We start from the raw sequence: 22,881 nt of genomic DNA, 5'->3' as shown, positions 1-22,881 counted from the left end.
ACCCACAACAAGTTGTGATACACTTATCAAATTATGTTGAAGTCCTTCAACATAAGCCACTCTGTTTACTGTAAAATTTCCATTTGTGACTTTCCCATATCCTTTCACTTGACACTTGTGATTATTTCCAAATTTGACAACTCCAGCATTTTCCAAGCTTCTGTAATCTCGCAAATTTTCTTTCCTTCTGGTCATGTGACGAGAGCAACCACTATCAATGTACCATTTCATGTCATATTGCTCGTCACATATCTTTTTCACTTTGTTTGTAACTGAATCAATTATATCAACATCATCAGTTCTAGATTTTGAAATATAATCATTCAATAATTTTGGATTTCCATTGATTGTAATCTTATCCTTCACAACATTCGCATTTTTGATAACTGGTTTCCATTTTTGAACTGGAACTTGCGAATTATGAGATGATGCACTCTCAATTGAAGAATTATTTGTGTACTTTTCAAATGCACTTTTGATTTGTTCTTCTGAAAATTTTCCACTTTGATATTTCTTTCCTTTCCCTTCAAACCAATGATTGAACGTTCTAACATCAGATTTTCCTTTTGTATATGAAACTTTGGTTGGTTTTGATATTGAAGGATTTGGAAAATTTGGTTGTTTTGGTGAGAATTTCATTTTGTCTTGAGTTGAGTTCTTCAAACTTGATGAAGTATTCGTGAATTTGCCAACATTTTGAAACTTTTGATTATTTGCAAATTTTTGCGAATTCTCAAATTTTCGATTGTTGTCATATTTGCGAACATATGGAACCTTGTCATCAGAGTTTATTTCTTTATGAAAACTTGATAATGTTTTTGATATTTGCTCTTTTTCATCTCTTGATTTTTCATTAGACACAACTTGCCAGAATATTGCTTTTCTTGCTTTTCTTTTTGAAACATTATTTTCTGTTGAAAAATTTCCAACCATCAATTTGAATTCATGAGAGTTTAGTTTCACTTCAACCTTTGGTTTTTCATCTTTTTCAAAAACTTTGTTTGATTTTTCACCTTTAACCACCCATTTTTGTATTGAATTTTGTTTTTGAAACACATAAGGATTTTTGGTTAAATTGTTTTCTTCTGTGTTTTGATTTGCGAAAAAACCTTCAATCGTGGACTTTTGATTATCTTTTTCAATCATTTTATTAAACTCAGGAAGAACTTTCTCAGCGTTTCCAGTAGTGACAAAAACTTGATTTGGAAAAATGGTGTTATCAGTACATATAAAATTTGGATATACCACAGTGTTGGTTTCCAAATAATGTGCGCCTTTATGATTTAAAATTTTATCAAATTCTTTTGTATTTTAAAACACTTGATCAACAACAACCCTTTGAGGTGTTTCAGTTGAAACTTTCTTTTCTTCTTTATTTACATCTGTGTCATCAGATTTCCAGCTTTCAACTTCCACATTATCAAACATACAATGTTGCGAAGTTGAAGGTTTATCAATTTCATCCTCTACTATTGAATCAACTATTATTTCTTTACCTTTGATCTTAGATGTGATATTAATGATTGACAATTGAGAACAATCAACCTCTTCTTCCTCTTCTATCTCACTGATTTCACTCACATTATCAGAATTTTCATCAATATCAGCATAATTCAATTGTGAGACAAGAGTTGAATTTTAAGTTTTCTTTATGATTTTCACTTGTTCACTCTTTGTCAGACTTTCATTGACAATTTTAACCAACTCATCAGCATTTAGAAATTCATAAATTTTGACAATACCATATGCATATCTTTCATCAGGTATTTTGTCAAATTGAGCAATTGTGCTTTCGCAATCATAAGAAACAACATCAACTTTTTCACGTTCATACTCAAGAAAAGGTAAAAGTTTTCTATGTTATTCTTTGCTAATATCAGAAGAATGATGTAAAGCTGTTAATTTTGCATACAAACGTTTTGTAGAATTACAATATATGTTTCTCTGTGCTAGTAATAACCTAACATCGTTAGTAAGATTATTCCTATCACAGTCTATATTTTTGACGTGTAATTCCAATTTTTCAACTCTGTTCTTCTTTATTTCTAAATCTCTTCGTGTCTCACTAAGTTGCACATTTAATTTCTTAGCTTCATTACTAGCAGACACAATAACAGAATCAAAATAAGCCACAGTATCATCAAATGAAACAATTTCAGCATCATAAGCAGATAAAGGAATATTAAAAGATTCAAGAATTGCACGTACCTTGGTTGTCATTGGTGACTTATCAGTGGATTTGGACACAAAACATCTCCCTGAAATGTTTTCTTCGCATTCCTCAAAACTTGCGAACATTGCTCCATGTGTGGGATGCCTCATTTCTTCATCATCAGATCCTGAAGACCAGATCTGATAAGTTCCACTCTCTTCTTCAGCAGTTTCTCCCTTCGCAACCAATGACACTCCTTTGGTCTTTGCACGTAATTCTTCAATCTTCTCTGAGTAGTATGCTTCATCTTTGACTTTTTCTTTCTTCTCTTCTCTCTTTCACAACATACAGTCAGCTGCGAAATGATTCGCACCATTGCAGTAATGACAATAGATTCCTGAATCACCTTTCAACTTTTTCTCTTCATTCGCATTTTTCTGTTTTTCCTCAATTTTCTCCATCTTCTTTCTCTCATCCCCTCCAGTCCTTGTGGCAACATTCTTCGCATCATTCATCTTTCCTTTTGGATTAAAAGGCTTTTTGAAAAACTTTTTAACTTTGTTGTTAGAATAGAATGCTACAGCTTCATCATCAGAATTCATCAAAAATCCTTCATCATCTGATCAATCTTTTTCATCATTTTCTGATACCTTTGAAACTAGAGCCAAAGGACCACCAATAGCTAGTTTTGATTCTTCATACATTTCTGAGACCTCAGATTCATGTGTTTTCAGTTGATTGTAAAGATCATTCAATTTGGTTGTATCAAAACTTTGTTGATTCTTGATCATCATGCTCACACTTCGCCATTCCTTGCGAAGTCCCATAATGAAAGTTAAATTGAATTCCATGATAGATCTAGTGATACCATACCTATTGCAGCGAAACACAAGCTCATTCAGACGATCATAGTAACTTTCAAGAGTTTCTACATCCTTTTATCTGAATTCCTTCAGTTCAATCAAACATTGCTTCACAGAATTGATCTTCGTCTTTTCGCTACCTTGATACTTCTCTTTTAGAGTATTCCAGATGTCTTTTGCTGTTTTACAACTACGAATGTAATTGTAAACCACAGGAGGTAGAGCACCTCTTAGTTCCCTCATGCACCTCTTTTCAATATCCTTCAGTCGTTTTCGTTGATCTTCAACATCAGGAGATCCAGTGGATGGACCAATTTGTTGAACATTTACAGGAGCTTGAACTATTCCATCGATACAATTCCAGAGTTCTTCATCTATTCCATTTAAGTAATCTTCCATTCTATCAGCCCACTGATCATAGTATTCTGGAATCAACATCGGAATTTTGGTTGAAGAGCCAAGCAAATGAGAGAAAGAAGTCATTGTGTTCATGTTGAAATTCGCCATTGATGAACAACAAAAAATCTCTGAAAACTTGAGAACTTGATGAATTTCAGAATTCGATCAAACGAATTGATCAAAAATCACTAATCGATTACTCGACTTAACAATTCAAATACAGAATCAATTCAAATCTGAAGATCAAAAGTGATTTTCAAAACCAAAATTACGCGGAAAATTTTGAGTAAATTTTGCAACTCAAAAAGCAAATGATTCTTCTACGAAAATCAGATCTAAGCAGTTTGAATCCTGCTCTGATACCAATTGATGAGAATTGTTATCGAGTATTAAGAAACGAAACAATAGATTTGAATGATGAAAGATGATGAACACACGAAGTAAATATTAATCAGATCTTGTTTTATTAAGACTGATTACAAAGTAAGCTGAAGAGAGATATTGTGTTTCGATATCGTGTGTCTACTTCAAGCCTAAGTCCCTATTTATAGGAAACTTACAAAAAGTATACTAAGTCTATACATTGAAACTTCGCATGTTACACTTCGCATATAAAATTGACTTAGTAAAATAACATACAAAATGCGAATCATTACAAGACACACTATTCGACTTTTACAACTAACATCTACACTAGGGATTATGGGCTAAACATGAAGAAAATCCCACTATATTGCGACTCTGAAAGCACAATTAGGATTTGTCACAATCTAGTGCAACACTCAAAGACTAAACATGTAGCACTGAGGTATCACTTCATCAAAGATCATGTGGAAGATGGCAATGTGGAAATTCATTTCGTAAGGACAACTGATCAACTGGCAGATATATTCACTAAGGCTTTACCTGAAGCGAGCTTCAACAAGATTCTACAAGGCCTAGGAATAATGGAAGCAGAATCAGTACCAAAATCGCCTTCACTTCAATAAAGGTAAGAAGAGAAATAGAGCGAACCGAAATTAACCGAATGTTCGGTCTATTTCGGGTGAAGATCGACCACGAACCGAAATGAACAGAACGGTCGGTCTATTTCGGGTTCGGTCCTTCTGAACTCGTTCGCTTCTTTTTCTTAACAAGGCACTTTGATTGTATTCCATTGTACACACTTTTACTTATTTCTTTTTTACTTTCATCAAAATCCAAAAATATTTTTCTCTTTAGTTCAATTAAACAACTCTCAAAAAATTCAAAATTTTTTCTATTTTTTTAATGTTTTTTTGTATATAAGTGTTATTCTCGATGGTAAAGCTACAACATGTATAAATTTTTATTCTTCTTTTCATTAATTAGTTAGGTGTCCCTAGAAGCATGCTGCTGCATGTTGACCAAAGCTTCTACATATTTTGAGTGAAGCCTTAATAACATGATATATACAAATCATGTTTTCCCAATGTAGGTTGTTATATTCACTCTCATCATGAGCTACCTTACTCTTCTCAAATTGAGCTTAGAGTTTTCTTCTTAGTCCTTCTCTTTTATAGCAGAGGTACATTTGCTTCTTATACCACCTACAACATTTTTCTTCATCATACTTCATCTCACCAATATAACCTTTGAGACTCTCAGCATTTACCACTGAGGGTTATGGTTATACAAAATATGTGTTAATGATCTTAGTTTCGTGCCACTATGTACTATGTGAAACCCACCATTCAGCACCATTAATGAATTGACGGTCAATGCTCACTATGCTCCAAATTTTAAAAGAATTTTTTTTCTTATGAGTGAATCTTCTGAAAATTTCTATTACCAAGAATTTTTCTTCCCCAAGGATCCAGTTAATTTTTTTTTTGAGATGTGTCACCTATCCACAAGTCACTAAAAATCTTCCCTACCTACTTGTTCAACAGATCACGTTGATCTCACTAGTAATTCGTTCAGTTTCGGTCTTATATCAAATATCGAAATCATGAATTGAAGCGAAATCCACCCTTTATCAACTTTCAAAAGATGCCTTTCAATACTTCTTAACAAGTTATTGATCGTTATTTAATGGGAAACCAAACAAGCAATTTAATGTCTCTTTTGACTTCGAAGGAAGTGATTCGTACCCAGAATCAGTCGTTTTATGTGTTTTTAAGACATCACAGATTATCACAAAAAGTTTGCTTTATTTCTTTTTCTTTTACACCCTATGCATGAAAATTTTTAATTTTCCACAACGTGGTTCGTTTAATGTTGATCAATAAAGCACAACAGGCAATGACAATTCAAGTGGATTATGGGGTGATGATTGGAATAAAGTGAAGGTTGACTCAGCGGTTATCCAATCGTTTTGCTGATTTGAAAAAGCGATTTTTATGGAATGGCGTGCAAAAAGGAAATGTCCTTTCTCTTTTATGCGTCATTTTCGGGTATGTCAACTGCTCATCCGTCAAGTCAGGCACTATTTTTGAGATAATCCAAGATATCAGCCATATTTTTCCCTTTCCTCCCTATACGTATAAAAGGATTTGGCACAGAGATCTTTACCCTTTTATCACTTACAAAACTCTCTCAAAGAACAAAGGCGATTTCTCTTACTGTTCATCATCTTCTCCAAGCTTCAACAATGGCAAAATCCTCCTCAGTTCATGACACTTCTGTTCGCCAAAAACTCATCACCATCAAACCTCAACAAAACCTGATCATCGATCTCACTCCTTTTGTCTATGAACCATACATGCTTTATGTAGTCAAGTGTTTCAAATACTCACCTTAGGTCGATGCTCTGTCTAAAGTCGAGGTTGTTCCCATGTCCTGCCTCTCACTTGTCTACTCGACTACTTACTACGACAAGGTTCATGAAAGAATTCACTTTGAAATCCACAATGAGAAGACTTCCATCTCCAAGCACCGCTTATGTGCCCTAATTGGTCTTTCTCAAGAACAAACCCTGGTAAACCGTGAATCCATCACTAATGGTAAACTATTCTCTATGTTTTATCAAATGGGATATACTGAAGTCCTCACCACCATTACCAAGTTCAAGAAGTCCTGCCTTCCTCTTCAATGGAATGGCCTTTTCACTTTGCTGTTCAAAGGACTCTCTGAGAGCAGCGCCGGGTCAAATGGGGCGAGCAAGTCATTTATGATTGTGCTTTATGGTTTATATCATGGGATTGATTTGGATTACGGAACCATTATCTAGCAACAACTGGTTCAAAGCTTAGTTTCTTCATCCAGGCACTCAGAGATCTCTTGTGGGCGATACTGGTCTATCATCACTAAGTGGGCAATGGATCGTCTTCACGTTCCAATCATGACGGATTCTCTTCTCTCCTCCATCGCCACTTTTCACACAACCAAAATAATCATCACGGATCCCACCAAGTACTCCTTCATTGGATCCGTCCGTGACACCATTCTTGCTCGTGTCTCAACAGTGAGCAATCTTCTGCAACAATACAGGAAGATTCCTTCTTCGGGTCCAACGGAGCTTATGCCAGCCATGGTTCACTCCATTGAAGAGGCTAACAAGCGAGCGAAAATGGGAAATAAAACTGACACCAAGAAAGAGACGCAGGTTACCAAACCAACCAAGGGGCAAAACCCTAAGAAGCGAAAGTCTGACAAGGCTGCTCCATCACAACCTCAACCAAAGAAGCAGAATAAGCCCGCTCGGAAACTTATACTCCAATCTTCCAGTGATTCAGACTCAGAGTATGTTCCTCCCAAACATAAATCTGCTCCTCCTTCAGACTCTGAAAGTGAAAGCTCTGAAGATGAGGCTTCGAGTCATGGTGATACCCCGCCTCGGTCCCCTACCCTAGAAATTTTGGTTCACTCTCAACCTCCTTCTCCTCTACTTGTTACTATCCCAGTATCCATCCCTCTAATATTACCTATCCCCACCACTCAACCATCCATCACTATTCCCATCCCTACTCCTATATTCACAGACACTACCACCACTTCCACTACCACAGGGGCACATTCTACAACTCCCACTCCACCCGTTACAACTGAACCATCGGTTACAACCGAACCTCCTACCACTACCAAAACCTTATCTCCTACTACATCTACTGACAACACCCGAGTTCTAGGCAGTGAGGACTTGGAATTTGATTCCACTTATTTTAGTCCTTATAGTGTACAGAGTGATGAAGATGATGATGAGCCTGTTACCAAGCGTCGTCTCAAAGCAGTCAACGACAAACTCGATCAACTGCTTTCCTCCTCTTCCTTTGGGGCTTATTTTGAAGTTGCTTTAAAGGCTTTGTTCTCATCTGCCATTCAAGAACACAATGCCTCTCTTCCTGCTGCAGCTAAGGCTATTGACGCCTCCACTTCCCAATGTCAGAAAGCCTCCCTCGCTATTGAGGCTTCCCCCAATGAGTGCAAGGAAGCGATCGCAAAAGTCGATAAAATAATTTCTAACGCTCAATTATTTTAGGTTCTTTGCAGGCGGCAGCTCAGAAGAATTCTCAAACTGTGAATGCTTCGGTTGATAATCTTCAGCGTTCTCTTCAAGTTGAACGGTCCAACCTTGAAGCTTCTCGTCAAGCAATCGAGGCAGCCAATACAACTCTGCATAATTATGTCAATGATCGATTGACCCAACTGGAGGCAGAGTTGGCCATTGAGAATCAAATTATGGATGAACTCGACAAAAGAACCTCTTAGCTGAAGATGCAAAATCTTAAACTTCGCACTGCCACAACTGAACTCAATGACTTGAAGTCCGAGAGGGAGGTTATACGAAGCTCTGCCGCTGACGTTCACTCCATTTTACTTCATCTTCTTGAAGCCCATGATCACATCGTTACCATCACCATTTGCAGGCATTTGGCTGACAAACTTCGACCTGCGCTGGACATCCTTAGTTGTATCGAGGGTGTTCCGGTGACTGGCGTCCAACCGAAACAATGGGGAGAAAAGGCAGCAAAGACTAAACCTCCTCCTGAACCGAAATCAACTATTGAACCGAAGGGTAATGAAGCTTCGGTCAGTAATAAAGATAAGAAGAAGAAGAAAATTGGTGAGGATGATACCGATAGTGAAGAAGATGTCTATGGTGAAAATCCCGAAAAGCCTTTTCAGAAGACCAAACTTCTGACAAAGGGCTTGAAGAATGGTTTAAGAAACAAAAGCATGAGCTGGAGCAGAAGCAAAAGGAAAGGGAGCTTTTGGAAAAGAAGAAGTCCATTTTTCCTGACTGGACTCTAGATTCGCTTCAAAGGTGTGCAATTGATGAGCCAAGCACACTTTGGCTTGAGCCTGTGATGTCATTTGGGCTTGATAACTCCAAGGATGCACAGTTTGACATGCCGATCACGCGAAAGGCATTCATCTTTCACTGCTTCAACTCAACTATTGCCATCCCATCTCCAGACCCGAAGGTGGATCGGGACCCTTTGGAGTTCTACTTAGAGTTCGCTCAACCCCAGTACTTGACCTGGAGTTCGAAGAAAATTACAACTGTCAAGGTTCTGAAGCCCTACTCAGCAGGGAAGTTTATTAATGTAAAATTCAAAATGACTCGAGGCTCTGAAGGCTCAGTTCATAGCTTCACTCTTGCTGATCTACCGAACCTCAATCCCCACGACTGGATATTTCTCAACAATATTTTATTGTCAAATCGACAGGAGTATCAGCCAATCATTGACCATGTCAAGCGAATGCTTGTGTGCTACATTCACGAGGTAGTGAAGATGGACCAAGAGATTGCTTCTACCACTCACAAGCGAACCACGATCAAAACTATGGGCAGAGTAGGCAATGTTAATACAATAGTCAAGGACAAGATTGATTCAAAGTACCACATTGTGATGTTCATTAGTGGCGAAGGACAGAAATGCCTGTTCGCTCTTGTTGACAAACACCTCTTCTCAACGGCTTGCTTGGAGCACATTTTGGAGATTATTCAAAGCTGTGATCAGAACACTACAGCTAGCAAGAAGATGTTCACTGATATGCTGAGGTGGTATATCCAGTTTCGGCAGACACTTCTTGCGATAATCCCTCAGTTGTTCAAGGTGGTAAAGACTGTGAAGCCAACTCAGAAGAAATAATCTCTCGCCTCATTTGACGCAAATGGGAGATTGTTCGGATTATTGTGTTGCGTCATGGGCTCGGTCCTTAGCCCAGTTTTGATTGCCAGTTTGGGCCTGTCCTACCGTGCATGTTTTGTTCTAGGGTTTAGTATTTAAGTTGCATGCAGTCTTTGTAGTTAACGCTTTCAATATTTTTCTCATTGAGTTCTTGTAAACTCTAGCTCGCCTCTACAGTGGAAGTTCTTCATCGAGCTCTGCTAAGGGGTGACTATATTTGAATCATAAGCACAGCGTTGATTCTATTTTGTGTTCATATTATTATTGTGTTTGTCTTGTTTGATCCTCATATTTTAACCTGTGAAAGATCTAATCGATGGAGATTTATTTTCATCAACCCAACAATGGTATTAGAGCCTAGGCTTGTTTTCACTTATACTGGATGCAAACTGCTGAAAAAACAAAGTTTTGTGCTGTCTGGATAGAGCACGCGATGAGTCCAAGGCAAAATGCATGCAACTCGCCGAGTTAGACGCCCAAACTGCATATCTTCGAGTTTTGGTGCTGGAATTGGTCTAGAATCATTACCTTTGACTTTTTTAGATTTATAAAACCCGTTTTTAATGGGGTAATGATTATGTTAAACCTATTTCAATGCTATATTCAAAGTTTCAAGTTTTATATGTGTTTATGTAATTCTTGAAAAATGTTGATTATGAATGTTCATGCTTATGAGTTTTGGTAGATCAAAGGAATTATGTGCAAATTGTTTTGTTAGTATAATTCTTGATCTTAATGAAATTGTATGAACTCCATAACTTGTCCTCAAGTTCTGGATTACCAAAAATTTTATGTTTCCTTGATTTATGAGTTAGTTTAGATTAATAAAAAAAATTGTGTTTTAGTTGTTTTCAATCCATATTGATCTAAAAGAAGTTCATAAAATATGTTTTTGTAAGTTGTGTTCAAGTTATATGAAATATCGTATTTATGAATCTTAAAACTTATAAAAGTGTCATAGGTTACATAAAAAATGAAGAGTATTTTTCATTAAATAGTATTATGACTCCATAGCTTGTCCTCAAGTTATGGATGTTAAAGAGTCACTTCTTTAAAAGTGTTATTAAAGATTAAGGAGTTACATAAAATGAAGAGTATTCATTTTAATGTACATTAAACTCATAAGTTATGAAATGAAAAGTTTTGAATAGTTTCAAAACTTGCCCTCAAGTTTTGGAACTTGTAAAGTCTTACACTCTAGTATTTTAATTCCAAATTAAAACCTTAGAATTTTAAGAGTTTAAAATTCAAACCTTATACTTATACAATATTAAGAGTTTAATTATTATATATATGTACAAGAATAAGTCAGTCTTACCATTAGTAGGCCTCATTCACGAAGCCGGTCTATAAGAGGGGTATAAAGTAACTGCCTCTCACCCACCGCTTCCTTGACTGGTGGAGGGTCGTTAGCCGAACGAGTAGGACATGACTATAATTCTTCCTTCATTAAAAGTATAATGATAAATACTAAGTAACTAAACACTTATAAATTCCTAATCTTAGTTACTTAGCAAAATGTGAAAAGGTGCTAACCCATGAAATTGCACTTTGCACCTTGTAAAGACGTTAGTGGTGCGTGTGTGGTTTACCGGCACACTAACATGGAACTGAAAATGTGTGGCGAAGGGTAACTTAAGTTTATCATAGATTAGTGGAGCGTGTATAGCTAACCGGCACATCGGTTAGGTGATAAATATTAAGGGTACCAAGTTAATTTGCATGGTTATTCACACATTGTTTGTGATCCTCGGCATCCCAGTCACAAACCTGAATGGGCACAATCGAGATTCAAACATGCCATTGAAGTTTCAATGTATCTCAAAAGATCTAGGAGTTTCAAATCCAAGTAAAACTTAATTATATTTCGTTTTTCATGGTGGAAATTGGTAAATCGTCATTTACCTACCCTCAACTATTTTATAACATGGATTACGGCATCCCTCTTCCAGTTATAAGTAGGTTGTTGGGTCCTAGCCTTAATATTTCATAATAGGTGTTATATAAAGGACCTTAAATCAACTAAACTTGAATTTCTCCCATTATAGATGTCTAGTTTAGACAGCTATGATCTTCCTGAATCTTTATAAACAAGCTTTCCTAATGAAGATGATATCTCGCATGCCAATCAAAGTGAAAGATTAATCCCTTCGTTGTGCATTAATGTGACTAGAAATCATGTTTCACTTCCTCCACCTCCTCCAATAATTCTACCTATCCCACAAGTTTCAAGACTCGAAAATTCTAAGTCTCTCAATCCTTATTGGCAAGTCAGGAGAGTCAAGTGTCGAAGTCTCGAGGTAGCTGGTTGTTGACTTGGTTCTTCAGTCACTACCGGATGACAGATCAAGACATAACCATTAATAATCTTATATGTTTGTTTCATGATGCTAAATCAACAATGATTTAGGGCAGTGGTAAAGCCAATTTGATTGGAAGATCTACTTCCCAAACTTCCATGGACATTGACAATGCTAACCTTAGAAGTCAAGAAAAGCTTTCTCTTTCCAATGGAAAGGGATCGGCCATGGTCAAGTCGTTTGACTCGATGGTAAAGAGAAAGGCTAAGTCTGAGACAATGAAATGTACCATTTCCAAAGAGTCGATATGTTTCTTTTGCCAAAAGAAGGGGCACTGGTTGCGAAGTTGCCGAATTTACCTAAAAGTCCATAAGGATAGTAAAGTCAAATGTTTGACTCTACTTTAGGTAAGGTCCATTAACTAACTCTATTAAGTTCCTGTTTGGAGATTCTTAATACATGATGTAATGTAATTACATTTTGATGTTTTGGAAGAATCAAAGGATGCTTAAAGAAAGAGTGTGCTGATTCTGATTGCGAAGATGGATTTCGATCGCATGGTTCAATGATCAGAATTCTAAGTTGTTGCTTAAGTGTTATGATATATTGCTTTGGAATAGATAACAACATCTTTTCAAATGTATTTGCATTGTAAGGCTAAAATTTTTCCGCAAGTTTTGAAAAAAAAGAAAAAAAGGTTTTGTTTTATTTATTTGAAGTATCCTTACAATGGCATTTGTGAAAAATTGTTGTGTATATGTTTCCATTGATAAGCAATATTGGAAATGGATTTGATTGTTTCATTTGTGGTAGTGTCATAATTTACCAAATCAAGAAAGATTCTCATCACCCAATGTTCAGATGGATAGAAATTTGGAATCATGCAACTTGTATTGTATGATGAATGAGAATTTTTCATCTTTGAGAAATTAAGAGTAATTCCTTGTTCACATGTACATATGAGTCAAGTAAAGGACTAAAGGATCGGGTACATTAGGTTGTGCACTGGTCAGGTTCACCACAAAGGTTGATAAGATTATTCGTTATGATAAAAGTTTAGTAAATATGGTTATACTTACAAGTTTAAGTGTAATTCTGAAACATTGGAAAAGTTTCAATTTATAGCAGAACGGATGAGAAGAATCAAATAAGGTAGAAAGACTAAAGTTTCTCCAATCTGAACAGATGTAAGAGTACTTATGTATAATGTTTTATGATTATCTTATTGATAATGCAAAACCATATCACAACTGATCCTCTAAGGACACCTTAGTGCATTTGTTTGACTAAAGAGAGGAATCGTGAATAGTTAAAATGGTTAAATCGAAAGATAAATCATACTTCGTTCCAAAATTAAATCATCGATTCATACTCCAAGATTGAGCCTTGAGTGACATAATCTTAAGAAAGGTTTAAAACATTTGTCAAATGTTGAGTAAAATGTTTTCTTACTCTTGAACATTTGAAATTGGTAAGTTGTGATGTTTTCGATAAAATAAAGACCAACTAAGGCCAATTGTGTGAAGTGTTTGTCTTGACTTGAATCCACACTATCTCTTAATATTTGGCAAGAGAGCCTTATATGTCAAGAGGACAGTGGGAGTCTAGAAGATCTTGAAATAGTTTCAAGAACTAATCAAGAGTATTGTTAATCATTAGCCCACGACTTAAGGTTTGAATCATATCGTGTTGACATATTCTTGTTTTATGCCTATTCCAGTTAGAGTTGATTATGCATGTGAGTTCTATGAGTTCTTAATTTCTTGCATAACAACCTGGAAGCACTGGTAGGCCCTTGGATTTGCCACTAACCTTGTCTTGTGATTATGGTTCTGACAAATTCACATGGATAGGAACACTTACACCATAAAATTTAAGTTTCATAAGGTTTCTCTTCGATTCATGAAAATGATGGTGAGCAAACTCTTTCACTAAGTAGATTTTAAGTAGATAGCAAGTGTAATGTTTACATTCTCAAAGTTATTAATGGAGCGCATATGGTTAACCAGCATACTAACTTGGACTTGTGAGAATGACAAAAGGTCTAAACATTATGATTACGACATCCCTCTTCATAATTGTTTAGATACACATGTGAGCTATCTAAAGAAAGGTGTATGATTTTGATAAAGTTTTATTAAAGCAATCTCGTATAAGAAATCTGAACTTTGGTAGGAAAGTCAATAAAATGTTGATTTCAAGAAGTCCAATTGATTTTTTGGATACATGTTAGATCTAGTGGGAGCATAAGTGTTATGCTAGTAAGATAATAATCATTATGCTAATGGGAGCATGATTATTATGTTAAATGTCGCGAGTTAGCAATGTTAATTATAGGAAACAAAAGTTTCAATTCGCTTTGAAAAGTTGTTTTGCTATAATTAACGAAGACGATTTTATAGTTCATTTCAATTCTACAAGCTCAAATTGAAATTCTAATCAACTTTAGTCAAGAATATAGATAAATGTTATGTTGGAATGGTTCAACATAAGGAAATTCTATATATGTTGCATTCTCAAAATTCGATTATGATTATGACATCCCTCTTCATGGTTCGAATTATGAGAGCATTGCAAACAAAAATTTTTATAGCATGAATCGTGTCCCATATGCTTCAGGTAGAGAATCGATTACATGTGCTATAGTATTTATTCATTCTAAAATTTTCTAAATGTCTAGGGCATTAAGAGGAAAACAAGACTAGAACTGGATATTAATAAAATGATTAAGCAATTGTTGAGGACAATTTGAGGTTTACCAAAGATTGATTGCTCATGGACAATTGGAAGTATAGAGTAACGACCATATTCACATACCTTGAAAAGAGGTAACTCTTGTTCACAACTGGGTAGTCAAAATGGTAATATGGAATTGTTTCCATTGGTGGAAGTTATTCTTTAATTCTGTGTAAGATTAAAGAACTTAATGCAAAGAAGGATGTTCAAAGGAATGTACTTTGAATTTGAGACTTCATTTCCATGGAATTGCTTTCCATTAGCATACTCTATATTGTATGTTGCCAAGTCTTTGTGACTTCTATGTATAGTCATTACAAGGGGATCATTGCATATAAGTTTAGAATCTAACAGATTATAGTAAATGGCAAGAGTTTGGTATTCTTACATTTACAAAAAGGTTTTGGGATTGTGAAATGAGAATCATTGAAATTATGTTCAAATTGGTCTATTTCACAAAGTAAAGACAAACATAGTGTGCATACTTGGAGTATGGCATAGCTATTTTTTAGAAAACATAGTGTACATGCTTGGAGCATGGGACAACTAGTGATTAAATTCAAGTATAAAGTTGATAAATTGAAACAATGAATAATGAGTAATCAATATGGTGCTTAGATAAAAGGATTTTTATTTACACTCAAGAGTTTGGGACCATATAGGATTAAGTACTATTCTTGTGTTTCACTTTGCATGTTTTGGCTTCCCGAATAACTAAGTTATTCAAACCATCCACAGTCGGTCATATGTTGGAAGTAGATATGAATCAAAACTGTCATGAATCTGGCTTGTAAGATTTGTCTAATGTGCATTAGACATAGCAATGGTTGCTATAACATTCATGAGTGCTCATAAGTCTTGAGTATTGGATTAAACCCATGCTCATTTGAATCAATTCATGGATTTTTTCACAAGTGAATCATGAGACGATAATATCTTATATTGTTCAAACCTAGATATATGAGTTGTTGACTATGAGTTGGATATACTTTCATTGCACGAAAATGCATTGGTAACTCGATGCTATAAAACTTGCTTTTGTGTATGATTCAACAAGTTGTCAGTACAAACATATGAGTCGAAGTTTATCCATTCCTTTTGCCCTTAATGTGATAAAAGCGATATATGTGGGCCCCTCGATGATTTAGTGATGACACCCATAAGTGTTTGGCCAAGCCTGGACTAATTTGATTTGTTCAATTAATCGGTCGTCATAAATCAGACATCGGGAAACAACAAATGGATAGAGAGAATGATTATAATGCATGTCTCAGTCCATCTGATATCTAGAATGGAGGAATATAATATCACTTATCTAATGGACGCGTCATTGATTTGTTCAGAGTTCGGCAACAACTTTTAAGAGCTACGATTGTTAGTCGGGTAGTGAAGGCGTACTTGCAATAATAGTTATTAGACTTATCCAAGTGGGAGACTATTGGATTAGTGTCTAAGGTGTTGTTTGTTTTTTTGAAGTCAAAATGTCTGCAGTCTGCGGACCACATCTGCAAGCCTCTGCGGCAGAAGAGGTGGACCAAATGTCTGCAATCTGCAATAAGAAGACTGTTTGTTTTAACGTCTGTGGGATGTTAAAATAAATTGATTTTTTAAAACTAATTTCATGTCATAAACATTAAAAATATATTTTTAACAAAAAAAAAGAAAGAAAAAAGAAACTGCTCGGTGGCCCATGTTTTTTTTTTTGGTTTAGGTTAAAATAAGGTCTGAAGACCTTTGAAGATAGTGGCCTATGTCTGCGCCAGGAACACCTCGCACAGACGTTTTCTGATCTGCACACTTCCAAAAAACAAACAATCTGCGAGGGTATATGTCTGCATGTTGTCTGCACGGCGCAGACAAAAGTGGTTGCGCAGATCCTCACACAAAAACCAAACAGCCCCTAAGTGTCTAAGTCCATAACTATAATTGGTATATACTTAACCTAACACGACATGGTCCATTTAGGTTGCATGGCATCAGAACATTTGGGTAGACCTTTTAATGAGAAGAAGATATTTGTGACATATTAATATATTATAAGTTCTAATATATTAATATGAAATCCTATTATTTAATTAGTATTTATCAAGAATTAATTTTGAATTAATTTAGTGATCAAAAAGAGATTAATTAAATATATATGAATTGATTGTGTAAATCATTCACTCTTATATAAGCGGGCTTATGATCCATGATTTCTTATGTTGGGTTTAAGCCATGTGGTGACCCATGGATATGTTGGGTTTTGAGCATTCTAACACTCCTAAGGTGTGCATGAAACCCTAATAACCTTGGATCTATGTTTTCTCTAAATACATGCAAATAATGATTTCCAAGGTTACTTCCTAACTAGCATAGCATAAGGATCTTGAATCATAAAACTACTAGTAAAAAGACATACCTTTTGATTGTGATTGATTGCTTGGAGTTTGAGAGCCTAGCACCAATAATGTGAATGCCTCAAGTGGAATCACAAATTACCAAAAACTTGGAAAACTTATGAAAGTGTATACTGTTCTTCAAGAAATCGGCCACATCCTTTTTTCACACACTAGGGTCAATTTCATGCAATATAAGCTTGTTTATATAGTGTGCATGATTAGGGTAAAACCCTAATAACCCATGTCTTTTCCTTTCCAAGGATCCATGGGTTAAAAAGTCCATGGATCATCCATTGACTTCCATATAACCTTATCCCATTTCCAAATGACTGTTAGCCCACACTATATAAATATAATAGCCCATGATTTAATTAGTCTTCCTTTTAATCACTAAATTAATTCATAATTAATTTAAGACTAAAAACTAATTAGATAACATGCTTCATATTAATATATTGTAACTTATAATATATAAATAAGCCATAAGTATATAATTCTCATAATATTATCCATAAATCGTTTGGGTGAAGTGCAACCCAAATGGACCATGCCGGGTCGGGTAAAGTATATACCAAAAAAGTTATGGACTTTGACACCTTGTCCAACAGTCTCCCACTTGGATAAGTCTAATAACTGTATTTGCCTATATTACTTCAGGAACAAACCAACAATCCTAGCTATCGAAAACTCTATTCAACTATGAAGCACCATTTTAGATAACTGAACATATAACCCTCTATTCTCATGATATCAGCCGGACAAAAACATGGAACAACGTCGTACTTATTGTCCAGCAGGTTGTCTCCTGATTTCCGATTTGTTTGACAAAGAACTTAATTGAACACATCAACTTAGTTCTGACCGGGCCCAGTACATAGTGTTGGATTAGTGTCTAAGTCCATAACTATTTTGGTATGTACTTGACCCGATGGTGCATGGTCCTTTTGGGTTGCCTTCACCAAAGCAACTTGATAGGATGGATTATGGAGAGAGAGGATTAAATATGATTTATTAATATATTATGAGAATAATATATTAAAGGGGAAATCATATTGTTTAATTAATATTAATCAAGAATTAATAAGAATTAAGTTTGTGACTAAAAGAGATTAATTAAACTTAAGGGACTGGAATTGTAATTATAAGATAATAGCAATTGGGCCATGGATTGCCTTATATTATAAGGTTGGACGAATTATATGGGAAAACCCATTAGAAATCGTCCAAGGCCTTTAAGGAAAGGAGTCCATGGGTTGCTTAGGGATTAAGCATCCAAATTAGGGTTTCCTTGTTAGATAACCCTAATAGCCTCACTATATATAGAACCCTTATGTCCCAAAAACGTGGTGAACTAACGGCCTAGTGTTTCGACACGTTTTGGGCAACCTCCTTCTCTTCTCCTCTTCATCCTCTTGCATGTACAATAGAGAAACCTAGATCCAAGCATTAGGGTTTGTATGAGCACATAGGATGTTCTTATGACCAAAACCCATCAGTGGTATCAGAGCCTTGATTGGTTTCTATTGTATTGATGCCTTGTATGTTTGTTCAAGTTGAAAAATTCGATTTTTGTGAAACTGCCTGATGAACTCGGCGAGTAGGCCCCTACTCGGCGAGTCCATATGGGTACTCGGCGAGTTCGAGCGTCAGAAAGAGGGGATTTCGGGATTTCTTGTTGTTTTTCTCATGGATAATTGCCTTATCTATTTTAGTTCATTAAAATCAGATTTTATTCATATTGCGTATATCCTTGTTTAAACAAAAGATAATTACCAATTGATTAGATAATAACTTCATTATATGATAATGATTGGATTATTTGTATTAATTAGGAAACTTATTTTGCAAGAAATTGAAATTAAGTCAAATATAGATAATGATGAAATTAATTGTTTAATTTATATTATTTGTTATTTGATCCTTGTGTTATGAAAATTTTTAATCTTCCCCTTCAGGTTTTATAGTTTAAATTTAAACTCAAAAGTTTAGTTTTGAAATTTAAATAGTTGAAACTCTAATGTTTTGAAAAGGTTTCAAAACTTGCCCGCAAGTTCTGGAATATAAATTTTGATTAAAAGTTTAATTATGATCTATATTTAAATTCTAAAGCTAAATGTTTTGAAAATGTTTCAAAACTTGCCCTCAACTTTTGGAATTTAAAAGTTGATTAAAAGGTTTAATTTAGGAATGTTAAATTCTAAAACCCTAATATTGTTTTGAAAAGTTCAAATCACACCCTTATGGTTTTATTAATTAATTAAGGTGTATAATGAAAGGAGATTTAATAAATCCATATAGTTTTTGGTTTACATTTAATTAAATTAAAGGTATAATTTTTAAATTAGACCAACTGGTATTTTAAAAGTCTAAAATACACCCTATACTATATATAACATTAAAAGTCTAACATTATATATATGTATGAGTAAAAGTCAGTCTTACCGTTAGTAGGCCTCATTCACGAAGCTGGTCTATAAGGGGTGTTTAAGGAAATTGCCTATAAAATGGCGATTGAATGGGTATCCACTTTTACCCACCGCACTCTTGACTAGTAGAGGGCCGTTAGCCGAACGGGTAGGATAGGACAAAACCTTCCATTATAAGTATAATGAAGTACGAAAGTAACTAAATGTTTTACAAATTCCCAATCTTAGTTACTTAGGCAAAGTGAATTGATGTAATTCCATGAAATTACACTTTGTGCCCTTGCGAAGATGTTAGTGGAGCATGTGTGGTTTACCGGCACACTAAATGGTTCTAAGCAAAGGTAGCAAAGGGTGACTCAATGTTTTTCATAGTTCGGTGGAGCGTGTGTGGTTTACCGGCACATCGAATAGGTGACTGTAACATGTGAGGGCACCATGTAAGTTTGCATGGTTACTCACACCCACTTTGTGATCCTCGGCATCCCAGTCACAAACTAGAGGGGCATATCGAGATTTAAACATGCCATTGAAATGTTCAATGAATCTCAAAGGATCTAGGAGTTTTCATAGATTTAAAATTTAAATTTCTTTTTCGTTTTTCATGGTGAAAATTAGTGAATCGTCATTCACTTACCTTCAAATATTCTGCAACTAGATTACGGCATCCCTTTTCTAGGTTGTAGCGTATTGTGTTGGGTGCTAGCCTTAATATCTCATTTGGGTGATTTATTAAGGACTCAATCAATCAACTAACTTGAATTTGTTTTCTCCCGTTTTGTAGATGTCAAAGTACGACAACTATGGTCTTCAAAAATCCCGTGGAACAAGCTTTCCACATGAAGATGATATTCCACGATTCGATCGAGGAACAAGAAATCATGCTTCACTTCCTCCACCTCCTCCAATTATTCTCCCTAACCCAAAAGTTAAAAGGCTTGAAAATTTCAAGCTCACTCAAGCCCTTTTGGCAAGTAAACATAAAGAAGGAAAGTCGGTGTGTGCACATGTCCTAGGGATGAAGTCACACATTGATAGGTTAAGAATGTTGGGATCTGTTGTTTGTGAGGAGATGACTGTTGACTAGGTTCTTCAGTCACTTCCTAACTCGTATAGTAAGTTCGTAAGAGAGTACTATATGATGAACCACGACGTGACCCTTATAGATCTCACTTATATGCTTATTGCTGCTGAATCAGCAATGGTTTGGCGCAATGGAAAAGCAAAGTTGATTGGTGAATCTGTCTTCCAGACCTCTATGGATATAGGCAATGGCAATGAAAGACATGATATGATCGAAAAGTTTGATCATAAGAGAAAGGAAATGTCTGAAGTAGTTCCATGTCCTGTTCCAAAATAGTCAATTTGCTTTTATTGCTAAGTGATAGAAAAGCAAAGTTGATTGCTTTTATTTATCTAAGAGATCTAAGTGATGGGAGAGTCAAAACGTATGGCTCTGCTTTAGGTAAAAATCCATTGACTAACTCTTTTAAGCTTCTATTCTAGATTCTTAATACATAATGTGATAAGATTACAATTGATGTTTTGTAGGATCAAAGAAAAGAAAGGATCCTTAAGGGAAGAAGTGAGCAGAATCTAACCGTGAAGGAATGGATTTCGATCACATTACTTGAAGATTAGATTCTTGAGCTACTACTTAGAGTTAGAATTAGATTGCTGAGAAAGATGTATTAGCATAGTTTTTCAATGAATTGCATTGTAAGGACAAATTTTTCTGCAATAAAATAAATTTTGATTTTATATTATTTATTTATCCTTGCAATGGCATGCATGAAAATTGATGTTTGAGGGTTTCTAATATTAGCAATAATGGATTTGATTCTTAATTATGTTGTTTGTGGAAATTTCAAGAATTTACCAAATAGGGAGAGTTTCTCATCCCCCAAATTTCAGTTGGACAAAAACTTGGAATCATGCAACTGTTGGATAAGGTGTCTAAGTCCATAACTATTTCTGGTAAATACTTGACCCGACCCGGCATGGTCCATTTGGGTTGCATGGCACCATGCAATTGGATAAACTAAATGAGAGAAATAACACATATGGTTTATTAATATATTATAAGTTCTAATGTATTAATAATATTATTTAATTAGTTTTGATCAAGAATTAATTTAGAATTAATTAAGTGATCAAAAGAATAACTAATTAAATATATGGGTAGATTATGTAAATCTTCCATATCTTATATAGTGGGCTAAAAAGCTCCATGGATTATCAAGTTGGGTTTCACCCATAGGATGCTCCATGGATGCTCCATGGAGTTAACCCATGGATTGAGAAATGAAGAGTCATGTTACATTAGGGTTTTACCTAATGCAACACACTATATAAGGACCATGTCTCTCCCCAAAATCGGCTACACTAGTGAGAAAGTAGAGAAACAAGAGGGCTTGGCCGATTTTGAGTGTGTTAAAGTATTCTCTCAAGTTTATACTTTGCATTTGGTGTTGTGTGAAGCATTTGAGGCATCACACTTGAGGTGCTAGGCTCACAAGGTTTCAAGGAACACTTACAACAACAAGGTATGTAGTTCTATCTTTTATACAAAGAAAATTGTACCCAATGTATGCTAGATAGGTTCATAACCTTGGAAAACAACTTTGCATGATTATTAGACAAACATAGATCCAAGGTTATTAGGGTTGCATGTACACTTAGGAAGTGTTAGAATGCTCAAAACCCATCAGTGGTATTGGAGACTAGGCTTGCTTGTCTGATTTTTGTGCAAACTGCTTGAAAAATCAAGTTTTCTGTTTTCTGCCCGTATGAACTCGCCAAGTCCATCGGGGGACTTGACGAGTCCATGACCAAATGCAAGCTACTCCTCGAGTCAGTTCATGCACTCGACGAGTAGAGGCTGCAGTTTTCAGAATTACGGTTCTTGTTGCTGGAAATGGACTAGGAATATTACCCTAAATTGTTTTGGTGTTTTAAAACTTGTTTTAGTTGGTGTAATGTTCATGTTAATCTATTTACAACAACAAGTTATCATAATTACAAGTTTTAAGTGTAATTTTTGATTCATGAAAGTGTTCATATTTATGTTCTTGATCTTATGATGTTTAGATGATCATAACAATTATTTGTAACCTATGTGGTAGTTTAATTCTTGATCATAATATGTTTTAATGTTGTCCATAACTTGTCCTCAAGTTATGGAAAACCAAGAGTCTCACTTGAATTAAAACCATTAAAAGAACACAAGAGTTAGAAAAATGAAAAGTCTTCATTTTTATTACTCTATTTAACTCATAAGTTACAAGAAATGAAAAGTTTTGAAAGTTTACAAGACTTGCCCTCATGTTTTGGAACAAGTAAAGTCATATTAAAAACTTTAGTTCCAACCCTTAGAATTTTAAAAGTTAAAATTCAACCCTTATACTTATAATATTATAAGTTAATAATATATATATATATATATATATATATATATATATATATATATATATATGTATATATATATATATATATGTATATATATATATATATATATATATATATATATATA

Source organism: Lactuca sativa, chromosome 4 (genome assembly GCF_002870075.4).
Source record: "Lactuca sativa cultivar Salinas chromosome 4, Lsat_Salinas_v11, whole genome shotgun sequence".
NCBI classification, from domain to species: Eukaryota; Viridiplantae; Streptophyta; class Magnoliopsida; order Asterales; family Asteraceae; genus Lactuca; species Lactuca sativa.
The sequence above is the reverse complement of the archived record's forward strand: the minus strand, read 5'-3'. Positions refer to the sequence as shown.